The sequence below is a fragment of the Lissotriton helveticus genome, chromosome 5_1 (genome assembly GCF_964261635.1).
Source record: "Lissotriton helveticus chromosome 5_1, aLisHel1.1, whole genome shotgun sequence".
NCBI lineage: Eukaryota > Metazoa > Chordata > Amphibia > Caudata > Salamandridae > Lissotriton > Lissotriton helveticus.
The window spans coordinates 228,998,336-229,013,219 of NC_136065.1; positions in this window are offsets into that span (position 1 = coordinate 228,998,336).

Consider the following 14,884-nt stretch of genomic DNA (forward strand, 5'->3'; position numbering starts at 1 on the left):
CAAACCTAAAATTAAGCAAAATAAAAACTATAGAACAGAAGACGAATTACTTGGATGTCCTTGGTTTCTTAATGCCAACACCTTCCAACATTGCATCCATCAAGCACCAATGTATCAAGTATTTCTACTGCAATGGTGCCCTTTGTTCGGACGGCTGATACAGGGTTTTCAGATCTACCTAAATCTGTTAAATGCTTAAGTTCACACTTCCTTCCTGCTGTTCTTATTTCTGAAGCTCCCACTGAATGGTCATTCCTCGTCTAAGGACACTAAGAGTTCTATGTGCTCTTAAAAAATTAATTTTTCTGAGTTCTCTGACAGGCAAGCTTCAAGCATTCCTTTCACCAATTGAAGTCTAGTTCACTACATTTATATGTAGATAAAATAAAGCGCTTTAAGAAAAAGGGGCTTTTGCAATAATTTTTCGTCACTTTTTTACTTTGCTGATCCCTGCCTCCGAGAATCAAAATAATTTTCTTTAAAAAAAAAAAGTCCTTTACATGCAGATGACTCGGTTTAGGCTCAATTTGTTTTTCCGCCTGGTAACATTTCCAAGGAGACAAGATTGGTCTTCTTTTATTATCCGGTGCCCCTGTGACGGTATTTCTGAACAGTCTACTATTCATGTACTTTTGTTCTGTAAATACTATGTTATACCACGCAAACGTTGGATTATTCCAATATTGTTATCCAAGGGTTTGAGGAGATGCCGTCCTGCTCTTCTGGCACTTCAATATTTAGAAACAGTATCAAATGCCAAATGTATAGCAATGTTTCTCAAAGGTTGCTTGAAAATTCGGAGTACCCATGATTAATTATAGTCCCAGTGTTTCATTTAAATTCTCTCGCTCGGAATCCATAGCTTTTATTGTACACATGTATGATACTCCACAATTAGTTGGCGGTACCCAAACTTTATCTTAAACAACAGTAGTTACAACAAAAGGCTTTATTTTGCTCATGTATTTAACTGTTTAATACTATTTTAAATCTGTTTCCATGATTGTGTATCAAATTGTATATTATGTCTGTCGCTTTTATGATTTTACCTTGTTTTAAAATCGAATGAAGCTTTTTACTACTACATGCAGATACAGATAACTCCTCACCTCTGTTCAGTGATGCCAACTACACATAGTACAGTGAGTCTCACACTCTTCTCTTTTGTTGTGGGTGCTGCCATAAACTACCAGCAGAATTACTGCCTCACCAGTTGTTCCTAACACTTCAGTGCAACATGAGTCTAAGAAAGACTGACCACAGTCCATTTAAATTAGCCCGTCTAGTTTTCAAACGTCCACATTCGCATACCACAGAACCCCAAATCCAAGGTGTTACCTCATTACTCCAGCTGAGCACCGGAACCTCCAGAAATCTCCTTATCACACCACATTTCCACTTAGGCTCCAAATTTGGTAGCTGCTTTGCCTTCCTGGTTGTCAACATTGGAATTCCTCACGTCCAGCCTTGCGCAAGGCTCCAACCTAAAATTGTCATATGAAAACTCAATGCTTGTATTTTTCTTGATGTTCCTTAGCACCAACGTGCACCATCTGTGCTGTGCTGAAAGACTATCTCAAAGTAAAGAGTGCGAGGAATGTTTTCACTTCCTCACTCATAGTGAAATAGGCAAAATAGTAATGCCACTATTTAAAAGTAGAAATGTGTCACATACTCCTTGTATAGTAAGGGGAAGCAGACTAAAGATGCAATCTCTTCTAGGCTCAGGTTTGCAGACAGGATACTGCATTATTAGGAATAGCATTATTAACTCAATCACCCAAATAAAAACAGTAAGTTAGCAATGAAACAGCGAATTTAGAAGGGACAGCTGCAGCTCCCACCTGGTCATGGTGCCACCTGGTAACTAATGCAGAGAAGTTCACTAGTTGTTGATGACAATCGCGCACAATATAAACACTTGTAAGAAGAGACCAGAGTATTATTGCTTTGGAAGATATAAGGATGAAATAAAGTGAGACTTTGCTTTAAAGACACTTGATCAACATTTGTAGATTCAACATAACAGACCTGAATGTCGACAGATTAATACTTGAATAGAAAACTGAAGACGGCTGGAATAGCGATGGCACACCTGAGCCTATTTAAAAAAAAAATGAGATGCAATTTCAAAACGCAGAAAATACATTGAGACAAGAGGTGCTGGACCAAGCACAACAGGAGTCGTCGATGTGAATCTAGGAAGACCTGCAGAAGGTCCAGCTGACTGGAGATTCAGTGTGGGGGCATCTAAATGGACAGCGTCCGTGAAGGACCCATGAAATCTGTGCAGCCCATCCAAGCAGAAGATGTAGGAACAGAGATCTAGAACATGTGGGTTACGGAGCTGCAAAGCCACCCACCCATGTCATGCTGGCAAGCCGACACCACTGCCCGCCCATCATGCATCCGCAATCGCATGTGCTTGACTTGCATATGGAGTACTCTCTTGTATTCCTGCAAGCACAGGCGCTGCTACATCGGCCTCACAAGAACCACCAATAAAGGAGCCTGAAAGTAGCAGAAATAAACCATTAGACATTGTATTAGTCAGGTATGCGCAAGGGTGTTTACAACCTAGCAGGATGAAAAAAAGTAATACCTATTAACTGCCCTGTCCGCATTCTGAGGGAGGTCTTTTCCAGCTGCCCTGACCCCCCTTTAGCCCTCCTCAATACTTCTATCACCCAGGGAATCGTCCCAGCTTTTTTTAAATCAGCTACTTTTATCCCCATCCTAGAAGAACCGCTTCCTGGCCTCTCACCAGGCCGGTTTTCGCCCAGCTCATTCGACGGATTCTGTTGTCATCTCCATCCTAGACGAGCTCAGGAGGAGTATACTAACGCCCCCCAGGCCCTCATCCTTCTCGATTTGTCCGCCGCCTTCGACACTGTCGATCATTTGATCCTTCTCGACCGTGTCGGGGGCGCCGGCATTCGGGGCACCGCCCTGGCCTGGCTCGCCTCCTTTTTACAGGGTCGGACCCAAGCCGTCCAGTTGGAGGGCTTTTCTGCCCCCACCCGCTCTGTTCCCTGCGGGGTTCCCCAGGGTTCTTCTCTATCTCCCCTTCTTTTAAACCATTATATTTAACATCTAATAGCTGCTCTGCAAGACATGGAGGTCTTGGTATTCAACTATGCCGATGACCTTCAGCTCGTCTTCAATCTCTCTTCCTCCCCCGTTTCTATTCTCAAGCTCCAAATAACACTAATCTTCATCTATGACTGGATGAAACACAATCATTTAAAACTTAATCCGGACAAGACAGAGTTGGTTCTTACCAGTGGCTCTTCTAGCCCTTGGACCCCTGCCTTTTGGCCCTCTGCTCTCGGTCCCTCCCCCCTGCCCTCCGTCTCTGTGAAGACCCTGGGCATTAAAATCAGCCAAGACCTTACCATGCGTCCTCAGATTAGCACTGTTGTTTCCACCAGCTTTTTGGCTCTCAGGATTATACGTAAGATTTCCTGTTTCTTTTCTACCGAAGTTCTTAAACTTGTCATTCTGGCCATGATTACATCTCGCCTCGATTATGGCAATGGCCTGTATGTAGGTATTCCTGCGTACAAACTTCGGCGCCTACAATCAATCCAAAACCAAGCAGCGCGCCTTATCTACAGGCTTCCGAAATTCCACCGCGTCACCCCTCTGCTGAAGTCTCTTCACTGGCTGCCCATCTTACAACGATCTTTATTTAAGATGGGCTGCCTGATCTTCATGGCTTTGGCCGGCACTGCCCCAGTTTTCATCAATTCTAAGATCTGTCTTTACGCTCCCAGCAGAAGCCTCCGTTCCTCTACTCAGGTTCTACTGAATGTTCCTCGCTTTCGGAGGAACAAACTTGGTGGCATGAGGTTCTCCACCCTTGCCCCCCGCTTTTGGAATGCTCTTCCCTTTGCCATCAGGTCCATCCCCGTCTATCTGGATTTTCGTAAAGCTCTAAAAACTCATCTTTTTTCCCAAGCTTACCCATTGCAGTAATCCTCTGGCGACCCGTCAGTGCTGTCAACCCTTAGCGCCATGAAACCGCCTGGTGTTAGAGCGCTCTATAAAACCTTTCAACTTCTAACTACTAATTTTGACTTGGTAGGTTAATGCAGAACGGACAGGATGTATTCAAACAGTTGTCAAAACTGCAGATATAAACCATTCCAACACAAATAAATTACTATTTACAATCCACAATTACCTATCCTTGGCTAAAACCGGCCATTCAAAAGAATGGCCGGTTTTAGCCAAGGATAAGTGACTTCACAGAGGCCTTCGCTGTGTGAGGAATAATGTTTGAGCAACTGAAACTGCCCATTGGTTGATGATAAATCCATGTTGTTGGACCTTAGTTAATGACACAAGACAGTTACTTCAAATGAGAAAATATTACTTACTTGACAACTTTGTTATAGATAGCAGTTTTGCAAACAGATAGGTAAATTATCTCAGTAATGGTCTTCTAAAGTAAATGCAAGAATGGAGTCACACAAATGAGGGATTACTTATGAAAGAAATTGTGTAGTTATGATAAGGGGCTATTTTTCTGCTCTGGCAATTGTGTGTGATGTGATCAGTTCGGCTGAGTCTGACTAGCCAATTTAGCTAGGTTATCGCATGGGAGAAGATGCTTGGACCCTGACCCTTTGCACACTGCACTCCAATGGAGTAAAAGCTGAGATGGTTTTGCATCAATAAAGCACATTGCCTATTGACAACAGGAGTGCAGACTGTCCACCAAAGGAAGAAAAGAATGAACCTCTTGGAAACCCCTGTGATGGCCTGTTTGTCTACTTTTTTCACAGACATATGCTTAACTAAAGCCATTTCTATTTACAGTGCAGTCAGTAGTCTAGGAGATAGGTGGACAAAGAGCATGTGGAAGCTTACTCCTTTGAAAAGAAGGAGTAAGCTTGCACGTTGCTCTTTGTCCACCCTTGTTCCCTCAAATACCATAGTGAAATCATTGTAGGTGACATGGGAATCTCCCATCCCAGAACCCTGGACAGCTCCCCGAGCACCTCAGTCCAGTGGGTAAGTATAACATCACAGGCCCAGACCATGTGGTAAAAATCTGTCGGTTCCATGTCACATCGTGGGGGTGGGTCGTATGAGGGCCCTATGCAGGGCGGTGCGGGGAGAGATAAACAGGGTAGAGATTGTTAGTTTGAATGAGGCACAGCCTGGCTGAGGTTGTTAGTAGCTGTGGGGGTCATTAGTGCATCTTCTTCCTCCAGTGCCAGTCTTCGTCCTCCGTAGGTCCCACCCATTCTTCCCACCGGTTCCTGTGGTAGTCTAGTGTCCCGGGTGAATTAATAATGAGTGTGCAATAGAGCTGTGGGTTCCCCCTCTACCCAAGTGTCCCATCAGCAGTTTGGCTTCCAGCAGACTGAGCTTTGGCGGGTTGGTCTAGTGGAAGAGAGTGGGTGTCAAGTGCGTATCTGAGCTGAAGATATTTGAAAAACTGGGAGTGTGTGAGGTTGTATGTTTGATGCAGTTCGTAAAAGGATTGTATACGAGTCCCTGACCAGACCCGCCCCAACCTTGTGATACCAATACAGTCCCAGGGGCAAAAGCCAATAAGGGACGCAGTTTCCCTTAACCAGGTGCCATGCCACAGTGGAGTTTGCTGCGTAAGCTTATACCCCCATCATACGTGTTGCAAGGCCGATCACCATGCAAGAAATACCACCTGGGTCACTGGAGGCAATGAGAGGTGGATCAGGGCTCCATAGAGCATGCCCTGAATCTGGGACAAGTCCAGCTGTGTGAGCTCCACTCTGTATGCCGGGTCCGACCACCCAAATAAAACCAGTCATGGATGACAAGCAGATGGGTAGAGAGATAGTAAAGATAGAGGTTGGACATACCCATGCCCCCTTTGTACGCTCCTCGCTGGCAATGTAAGATTGCGATGCATGGTCTGGAGTCCTTTCACAGGAATGATGTGGCCCTGTCCAGGGTCGAGAACCAGGTTTGGGGTAGCTGAAGGGGTAAATACTGAAAGACGTACAAAAATTGTGGGAGGATTATCATTTTGTGTAGGGCGATACGGCCTAAAGTGTTGAGTGGGAGGGAACACCACTTGGCCAGATCTGATTTGGCTTTCTGAACCAGTGGTTGGAGGTTAAGAGTTGAAGCCAGTTCAGGGAGCAGAGTATCCCATATACCCAAGTACTTGAGGCTAAGTCTGCGCTGTAGATTGTCTTCTGCCAGTCAAAGCAATCCCAGGACAGCGCAAGGGGAACCAATATGGTCTTGGAGGGATTCAGGCACAGACCGGATGCCTCTTCAAACCGCCCAAGCAGTCAGAGGCATCGGGGTCCACCCACTGCAGGTTGGGCCAGTTGTAGCAGGACATCGTCTGCATACAGCACAATGAGGTCTTCGTGACCTGCTCCCCACCTCCAACTGGTAAAATGAGGGTCTGTGTGGATAGGTACAGCTAGGAGGCTCTATCGCCAAGGCGAAGAGAAGGGGGCAGCCCTGCCTGGTCCCCCGTTCAATGGGGAAAACTTTAGAGAGGACTCTGTTTACCCGAACTTGGGTCGAAGGGGTGGCGTAGAGGGCCTTCACCATGCCCTGGAATCTGGGTCCAAAACCTGCTCTAATCAATACCAATCGCAGGTAGCCCCAGTCGTCCGAGTCAAAGGCCTTATCAAAGTCGAGGACAAGCAATGCAAGATAGGGGGCAGGCGGTGCAGTGAGCCTGGGCAATATGCAGATGTCTGATACAGTGTCTCGTGCTCCAGAGCGGCATAAAGCTGCACTGGTCCGGATGCACCGTCATGTTGATGTGCCAGAGTTGATTCGCCAGAATTGCGGCAAAGATTTTAACGTCCCTGTTGAGGAGCGAAATAGGGCGGTAGTCCACTCATAATGTGGAGGGGGGCTGAGTCTTGGGTATCACTACTATTGTGTTGGAGTCAACCTCAAACGGAAAAGACACCACCTGTGTAACCTCTTGATAGAACTGCAAGAGGTAAGGAGTAAGAATCTCTCAGAATGTGTGTAATATTCCGTTGGGAAATTGTCAGGTCTAAATGTTTTGCTGTGCGCCATACTGGCAAGTGCATTGCTGATCTCTTCCGCTGTGAGGCGTTTGTCTAGGGCACAGATGTCAAGGGGAGACAGGTTAGGGAGTGGAAGTGAGTCGAAGAAGGCCTGTGTTGCCACCACATCTCTAGCCATGGGTCTGGCATATAGGTTTTGGTAATAGGAGGTAAAAGTCTGTGTTATCTCCGGTAGGGAGCGCAGAGATTGGCCTTGGGCTTCGAGCACTTTCGGGACAATACTGCTGGCCCATGGGTGTAAGGCCAGTCAATAGAATAGCTTCCTGTTTTTGTCCCCCATCCATAGATTCTAGCCATTGTAGCCCTCCAAAGGTGTTTGGCCGCCTCAAAGGAATGTAGCAGGATATCCTCCCTGACAAGACTCAGGCGGCGAGAGGTTTCCCTCTGTGGGCCCGCTTCCAGTTGTGGTTCCAACCGGAGAGCCTGAGCCTCCAATTGAGAAATCCGAGCTGAACGGTCGCGCTCTTATTCTCTGCTGTACTGTTTGACGAAGCCGCGCAACGTCGCTTTACTATCAGACCATAGTGTACCTGTCTTAGTCACGGAGCCTAAATTGGTCTCAAAGAAGGATCGGAATTCGGACCAAAGGATGGGTGTAAATTCTTTGTCCAGGAGGTACCAGGCATTCATGCGCCACATAGGTAGCTGACCTCCCACAGGGTGTCCCAGGCACATTAATGAGGGAGACTGATCCGAGATGCCTCGGGCCAGAATCTGGATCTGAGCCAACTTCATGCAGTTGGGGGCAGGCAGAAAGATCAGGTCTATCCGGGAGTGAGTGTGATGGGCTGCGGAAGTGTACGTGAATTGCCGGCGTTGGTCTTGAAGCCCGGAGGCCAGGGGTTTATGGACCAGTAGCACTACTTGGCCCTCCAGAGCGATGTAGCGACCTTGCGGGTCTCGCGTGACCTGTGTAACCATCAATGGAAAGGAGCAGTGCAGCAGTATTGCAACCCCCCAGCCCCACGTGAGAACCCTGCACGATAGACCCTATCTTAGCACCACTGTGCTAAGAAGGGGCAGGGTTCCACCAAGAGGTGGGTCTCTTGCAGAAGAGGGCTTCCGGTTGATGTTCAAAGGCTAGGTCGGCTGCACATTTCACTCCAACTAGCAGCCCGTTAACATTTCTTGACATAATCTGACAGGTCATGTGTGTGTGTGTGTGTGTGTGTGTGTGTGTGTGTGTGGTAAGGGTCCGTATGGTAAGCGTGCAATAGTATACTCCTGTGGGAGCCATCCCCGAGGTTCCAGGGGGCCCTACCAAATGGGTCAGTGGCCAGAAGGAAAAGAAAGTTACCCAGGACTGCGCTGAAATACTGTATGTGCATGTGTCTTAAACTGAGTGGAAAAAGAATAAGGTTAAACAGAGGAATAACCAACATTGTGAAAACATATCCCCTACCCCCCCAACACCCACCCCTCCCCATACTTCTACCCCAGAAGCATATGCCACCCTACAAACAATGAGCACATAAGTAACCAATGTGTTCAGTAACATTCCAGATGTCGTAATGACTATGTGAGCATCCCCGAAATCCATAGGGTAATCCACAGAGTTATGCCAAGGTTATTCGGCGCCTGCCGAGTGGAGGTTGTCCGAGCCACCAGTATCAGTGCAGCCCAATGCAATCGACACACTCCTATGGTAGGTGAGCAGCGAAGGCAGTAGGCGCCCCAGGGCAGGGTCCCCCACCGGGTTCTAGTCATTATTTCCAACCGGGTCCGGTGCCCAAAACCTGAACCAAACACGGCCTCCTAGCCTTAGACTCTATATTGCAAAGATAACGGAGAGGTGGGCCAGCAGTCATTCAATATTGGGGCTGCGAGACAAGCCCGAGTCCGAGTGAGGGACGGCGAAGCCCACTCTGTGGGGACTCTGCTCCTCCGCTGCGGGACTCATCCACCCACCCTTCTCGGTGGGACTGGGTGATCGCTTGGATGGTAACGGAGGTATCTCTTGGGGGATCCCTGGAGGTGATAGTGAGCGACCCCCACCTTGAGCTGTTGCGCAGACTGCGTGGCGTGGGCAGTCCGTGGATCCAGTGCACCGGGTATCTCCGGCTGCCGGGAGGGAGAGGCAGAGGTCCCCCGCAGCGAACACTCCACCATGAGTCATTGCCAGGCCACTTTGGGTGTGTCAAAGAAAAGGGATTTGCCCAGGTAGAGGACCCGGAGGCACGGGGCAAAAGAAGGCGGTATTGAATCTCCATCGCCTTCAGCTTCTGCTTGACCTCTGCGTATGAACGGCGTCGCTGTTGGACCTCACAAGTGTAATACGGGAAGAGACGGACTTTGGTGCCCTCAAATCGGAGATCAGTTTGTCTTCGTGTTTCCTTGATGACGACAACCCTATCTCAGAAGTTTAGGATAGGGCGATGATGGACGAGACCCAGGCGGTGGCCTAGGGATCAGGGCCCGGTGCACCCTTTTGATAGCGAACCATGAGGATAGGCGGTCAGCGGGCATCCACCTGTCTGGGGTCGTCGACCTCCTCTCGCTCTGGGACACCTATAAGGCGGATGTTGTTACGCCGGGAGCGGTTCTCGGTATCCTCTGCTCACATGTGGACGTTCGCCGTTCTTGTGAGTAGAGTGAAAACTTGTTTTTGGAGGTTTGAGAGATCCGGCTTCCCACCTCAGTCAGCCTGGTTGCGGCATTACGGAGAACTTGGCGCAGCAGGGCCATATCCAACTGTACCTCCCCTATCTTGTTCTCCACTGCAGACTGTGAAGTCAGAATAGCCTGCAGTACCGTGGTGAGATCTGGTTGAGAGAGGCCCGTTCCATCCCGCCCAGGAAGGTCTGAGGAGTTTGCCGAGGGGCCGGCAGTATACTGGTCCATCTTAGTCTGGGTCTGTGCGGTGCCCAAGCGGGCCGGCCTGTCTTTTTCATCTTGGTGCTGCTGGGGTAATCGGGCCGGGGAGCCCGCGTCAACCCAAATTATACCAGGCTCTCCAGCGGTTGTCCCCCTGGCGAGCGCAGAGGGAGGAGCGGCGCCCAGGTACTCATCCCAGCAGACCAGGCGCTCTGGCTGAAATCATGGTCTGCGGGGGCCATAGATCTCCAGTCTGGGATTGGTCTCCAGGGGTACACTCAGTTGCTCTGACCTCTGCAGCGTGGGGTGAGAAGTGGTTTAATAGGGGCCCCCCCAGGAGCCAGCAGAGGGCGTGGTGCAGGGTCCGGCCGCTAAGCTGAGGACCGATACACGGGCCGGCCTTCAAGGGCATACAGGGGCCTGGGGTCTTTGGTGGATTCCCCGGTCGCAGCTCGGGGAACCCAGCGTAGCGTTCAAGAAATTCATGCAGGGATTAGTCTCAGTGATTCTCCAGATCCGAGCCGCCAGTGGGCGCCAAAGAGGAGAGCGAGGGGGGGACCCTCCGAAGTCCCTCTCTCCAACTTGGAGAGAATTTCTCGGTTGCAGCCCCATGCTAGGTCCTCAGTCCAGGCCTCAATGAGTCAATGGATTCTACCAGGCACAGAGCGGAGGTCCAGGTCCACTTGCACAGAGCAGGGACATGCCCAGGGGCTGCCTGCACCCTCAGGTAGCTGATCAGGCAGGTGGGCCCCATGTCTTCCTCACCCTGGGCAGCACCCTCATCCAGCAGCCAAGATGCAAGCAGTCTCAGCATGGGGCAGAGGCAGGCCTGGGTCTCAGAGGCCTCCAGGGAACTCCCAGCCAGCCAGCTGATCCACAGGGTCGGGTGTTTGGGTCCAAGGCAGGCCCCCTCCACACCCAGGTTGTGTGCCCCAATGGTAACTTGGGTGCGGGCCCATCGGGCCCCGGCGAGTACATTCACCGCGTGGGCCTTCTGGGTCCGCCACCAGTTTGCATCCATCCGGGAGGAGAGGAAGGGAGCGCGCCTCCTCCGCGGGACCACACCAATCACCTCCAGTGGCTCGCCACCTGGGACACTCCAGTCGGGGCAGCTTCAAAGCAGTCCCCAGCTCCAGTTAGCCCACTCTCGGTCTTCGGATGCTTAGGAATGGGGGCCCTCCCCGACGAGGGGGTCGGGACAGTTCAGATGAGGCCACGGCTCACTCCATGGCCGCCTCCTGTAATCAAGGACGATGCTTCAGGGAGGCAGGGCGGACCCCACTGTGGAGTCCCCCCGCACCCCAAGTCTGCAACCGGGTCTGCCCCAAGGTGGTCCCCGCAGGGGGTTCAGGCATTACTTCACGTGCTCCACTCAAAGGGTGTGCCTGCAGCTGCTTGTCCCTCTGCCTCCACGCAGCCGGGATGCCTCCGGTCGCATGCCACAATCGCCGGTGCCACCACCCTGGGCAAGAGGCTTGGGACGCAGTTCTGCAACTCTGTCAATCACTACCTACTACCAGGGGGGCTGATGATCATTGCTTGGTCTGGATTAAGTGCGGATTATCGGGATAGGGCTCGGTGAGATGTTATGGTCTGTCCGCCATGTAGGCCTCCTTGGCCACGCCCCTACACATCAAGAATTTTAAAACCAAATTGAGGTCCCATTGTGGCAAAATTGAAAGTTTTGAAAGAAATATGTCCTTAAGTCCTTTTACGAAATGAGTCACAACCGGTGACTTGAACAGGGAAAGCCGACCCGGCAAGTGGAAGAAAGCCTATATGGCCAAAAGATACCCTTTTACTGTGCCCAAAGCAAAGCCTTGCAAACGATAAAACAAATAATACCTCGGACAAAAGGGCAGAGAGAGAATCAACATGTTTGGCAGTGCACCAGAACACAAACATGTCCCTAGGGCAGGCTTATACAGTCTTAGATTGGCTGCCAAAATGGCTTATACAGATGATTAGGTACCAAAATGACTGCAGACTTCTGCAGTGAAGTCAAAGACTGTCAGCTGTCACCATTCAAACTCCATGCATGAAGGCGGAGTGTGTGCAGGTTTAGGTGCAGGACCCTGCCCTATTGCTGCAACAAGAGATCCTCCTGAAGGGGGAAGCCTGATCAGACAACCGATGCTCATAATCAGGAGTTTAGGATAAAATACTCTCCATGCCCAATCCGGAGCCACAAGATTTACTTGGGCTTGGTTGTTAATGATTTTCTTGAAAACTCTGGACAGAAGTGTTATTGGCGGGACGGCATACAGGTGGCCTGATTTCAACTCAAGACAAAATGCTTCTCCAAGTGAGAGCCGCTCAGGGAAGGCATGGCTTGGCAGTTCGGGCTGGACTGTTCCCATGAGGCACAGGGTCAGACTGATTTGCATATTACCATGTCTGAACTGGGGTGGCAGAGTGGGCTAAAGAACGGTGATGGATTAAACCCAGATCTGTTGACTGCGTGTGAGTGTTTGATTGGTTCAGATTCTCCGTCCATCACCACCTCCTTTTGTACCGCTTTATTCGCCATAAGTTGGCAGGGTATGCTTAGACGTGAGTCCCTTGCTCACTTTGCCACTGGATTCAAGCAAGCCTGGCTGAAGACGGCTGTAATGCCAGGAACCGGTCCTAGGAAGCTTGATTCCGGTCCAGGGAAGGCATGGCTTGGCAGTTCGGGCTGGACTGTTCCCATGAGGCACAGGGTCAGACTGATTTGCATATGGCCATGTCTGAACTGGGGTGGCAGAGTGGGCTAAAGAACGGTGATGGACTAAACCCAGATCTGTTGACTGGGTGTGAGTGTTTGATTGGTTCAGATTCTCCGTCCATCACCACCCCCTTTTGTACCGCTTTGTTCGCCATAAGTTGGCAGGGTATGCTCAGACGTGAGTCCCTTGCTCACTTTGCCACTGGATTCAAGCAAGCCTGGCTGAAGACGGCTGTAATGCCAGAAACCAGTCCTAGGAAGCTTGATTCCGGTCCAGGGAAGGCATGGCTTGGCAGTTCGGGCTGGACTGTTCCCATGAGGCACAGGGTCAGACTGATTTGCATATGGCCATGTCTGAACTGGGGTGGCAGAGTGGGCTAAAGAACGGTGCTGGATTAAACCCAGATCTGTTGACTGGGTGCGAGTGTTTGATTGGTTCAGATTCTCCGTCCATCACCACCCCCTTTTGTACCGCTTTTGAAACTCCAGCGCGCAGAAGTGCTGACACTGTGCTTCTCGGCAGTGGGGAATAGATATAACCAAGGTTCTCCCAAATCGCTGGAGACCTTGCACCCCCTCCAGATGGAGGCACCATTCCTTATCCGTAAGGCAATGACAGCTGAAATTGTCCTCCCTGGCGTTCATAGAGCGCCTGCCAGGTGTTGTATGACCAGGAAAATATATTTGCGTTCCATTCATATCTAGAGGCACAGAGCCTACTGGCACAAGGTCCATGACCCCATCCTGCTCAGTATGTTGCAGTACCACATGGCAGAGGTGAAATGAAATAAAAATGTATAAAGCGCGATGGTTACCCTGAGGCGTCCCAGCACTACAGACTCTGCAAGCTGGAAGCAAGGAAGTTTAGTCAGGGTAGGAGAATAGTAAAGTTTTTAACTGTTTGCGGAAACGGAGTAGATTGGATTCTGAATGTAGGTTGAGGGGGAGGGAGTTCCAAAGTTTAGGGGCATTATAAGAAAAAGAACGGCCTCCTCTTCTGGATTTTTTAATCCTAGGGACTGTGGCCAGTGAAGAAACAGATGACCTGAGGTGTCTTGCCGGTTTGTGAGGGGTAATCAGAGGATGGTTTATGAGGGGACCAGTTTTCCAGTAGGCTTGGTGGGAAATGCAGAGGGCCTTGAACTCGATTCTGCGCCTAACTGGTAGCCGTGTAAAGTACGCAAACCGGCCTTTATTGAAAGACGCCGGGGAATTTGAAGAAGAGTCCGGGCTGCAGCGTTCTGCGCCACCTGTAGAATGTTAAGGATGAGTTGGGGGGCACCTAGGTACAGGGTGTTTCCAAAATCCAATCTGGAAAGGATTAGACCCTGAACCATTATTTTCCTTGCTTCAAACGGTAGTAAGGGGAGGATCTTCCGGATTAGCCTAAGAAGGCCAAAGCAGGTTGCCGAGAGTTTGGTGGCTTGGGCATTAAAGCTCAGGGTTTTATCGAGCCATATGCCCAGACTCTTGATTTTTTCCCTAGGTAAGGGAGGCGCACCCAAAGAAGGGGGCCAGAACGAGCTAAGAGCCAGTGGGGAGGGATTGCCTAAAAACATTAACTCGGTTTTGTCACCGTTCAGTTTCAGGTATGATTGTGTCATCCAGTTTGAGACTTCTTCCAAGCAGGTCCTAAGATTGTCCAGGTTTGTGTCAGGTTGGTTGAAGGAGACCACCAGCTGGGTGTCGTCCGCGTATGTTATTATTTTGATGCCAAATGGACGAACTACCTCAGCTAGTGGCCCCATGTAGACATTAAACAATGTGGGGCTCAAGGATGAGCCCTGAGGGACCCTGCAAGGAAGAGATTTGCTTGGGGAGATGGCAGAGCCCTCAAACACCTGAAAGGGGCGGTCAGTGAGAAACGATTCAAGCCAGGAAATGGCCGTGCCCGCAATCCCAATATCAGAAAGCCGTGAAAGAAGTGTGCTGTGGTTGACCGTGTCGAAAGCGGCACTAAGGTCCAAGAGGATTATAGCCACTGATCCTCCCTGGTCCAAGATCTTTCGTGCCTCCTCCGTCACTGCCAATAGCGCGGTTTCTGTTCCGTGTCTTGGATGGAAGCCAGTTTGGGAAGCATCGAGTAGATGGTTGGATTTGATTAAATCTACCAAGGTGGCATTAGCGTGTTTTTCCAATACTTTGCTCATCCAAGGAAGCAAAGAAATGGGCCTATAATTTTTTAGCTCGGACTGGTCGAGATTTTTTTTTTTTTTTTTAAAAGAGCCCTAACCATCGCACGTTTCCACGGTGGTGGAACCACACCTGAACCTAACGAGGAGTTCAGTAGGTTAGGCACTGTGGG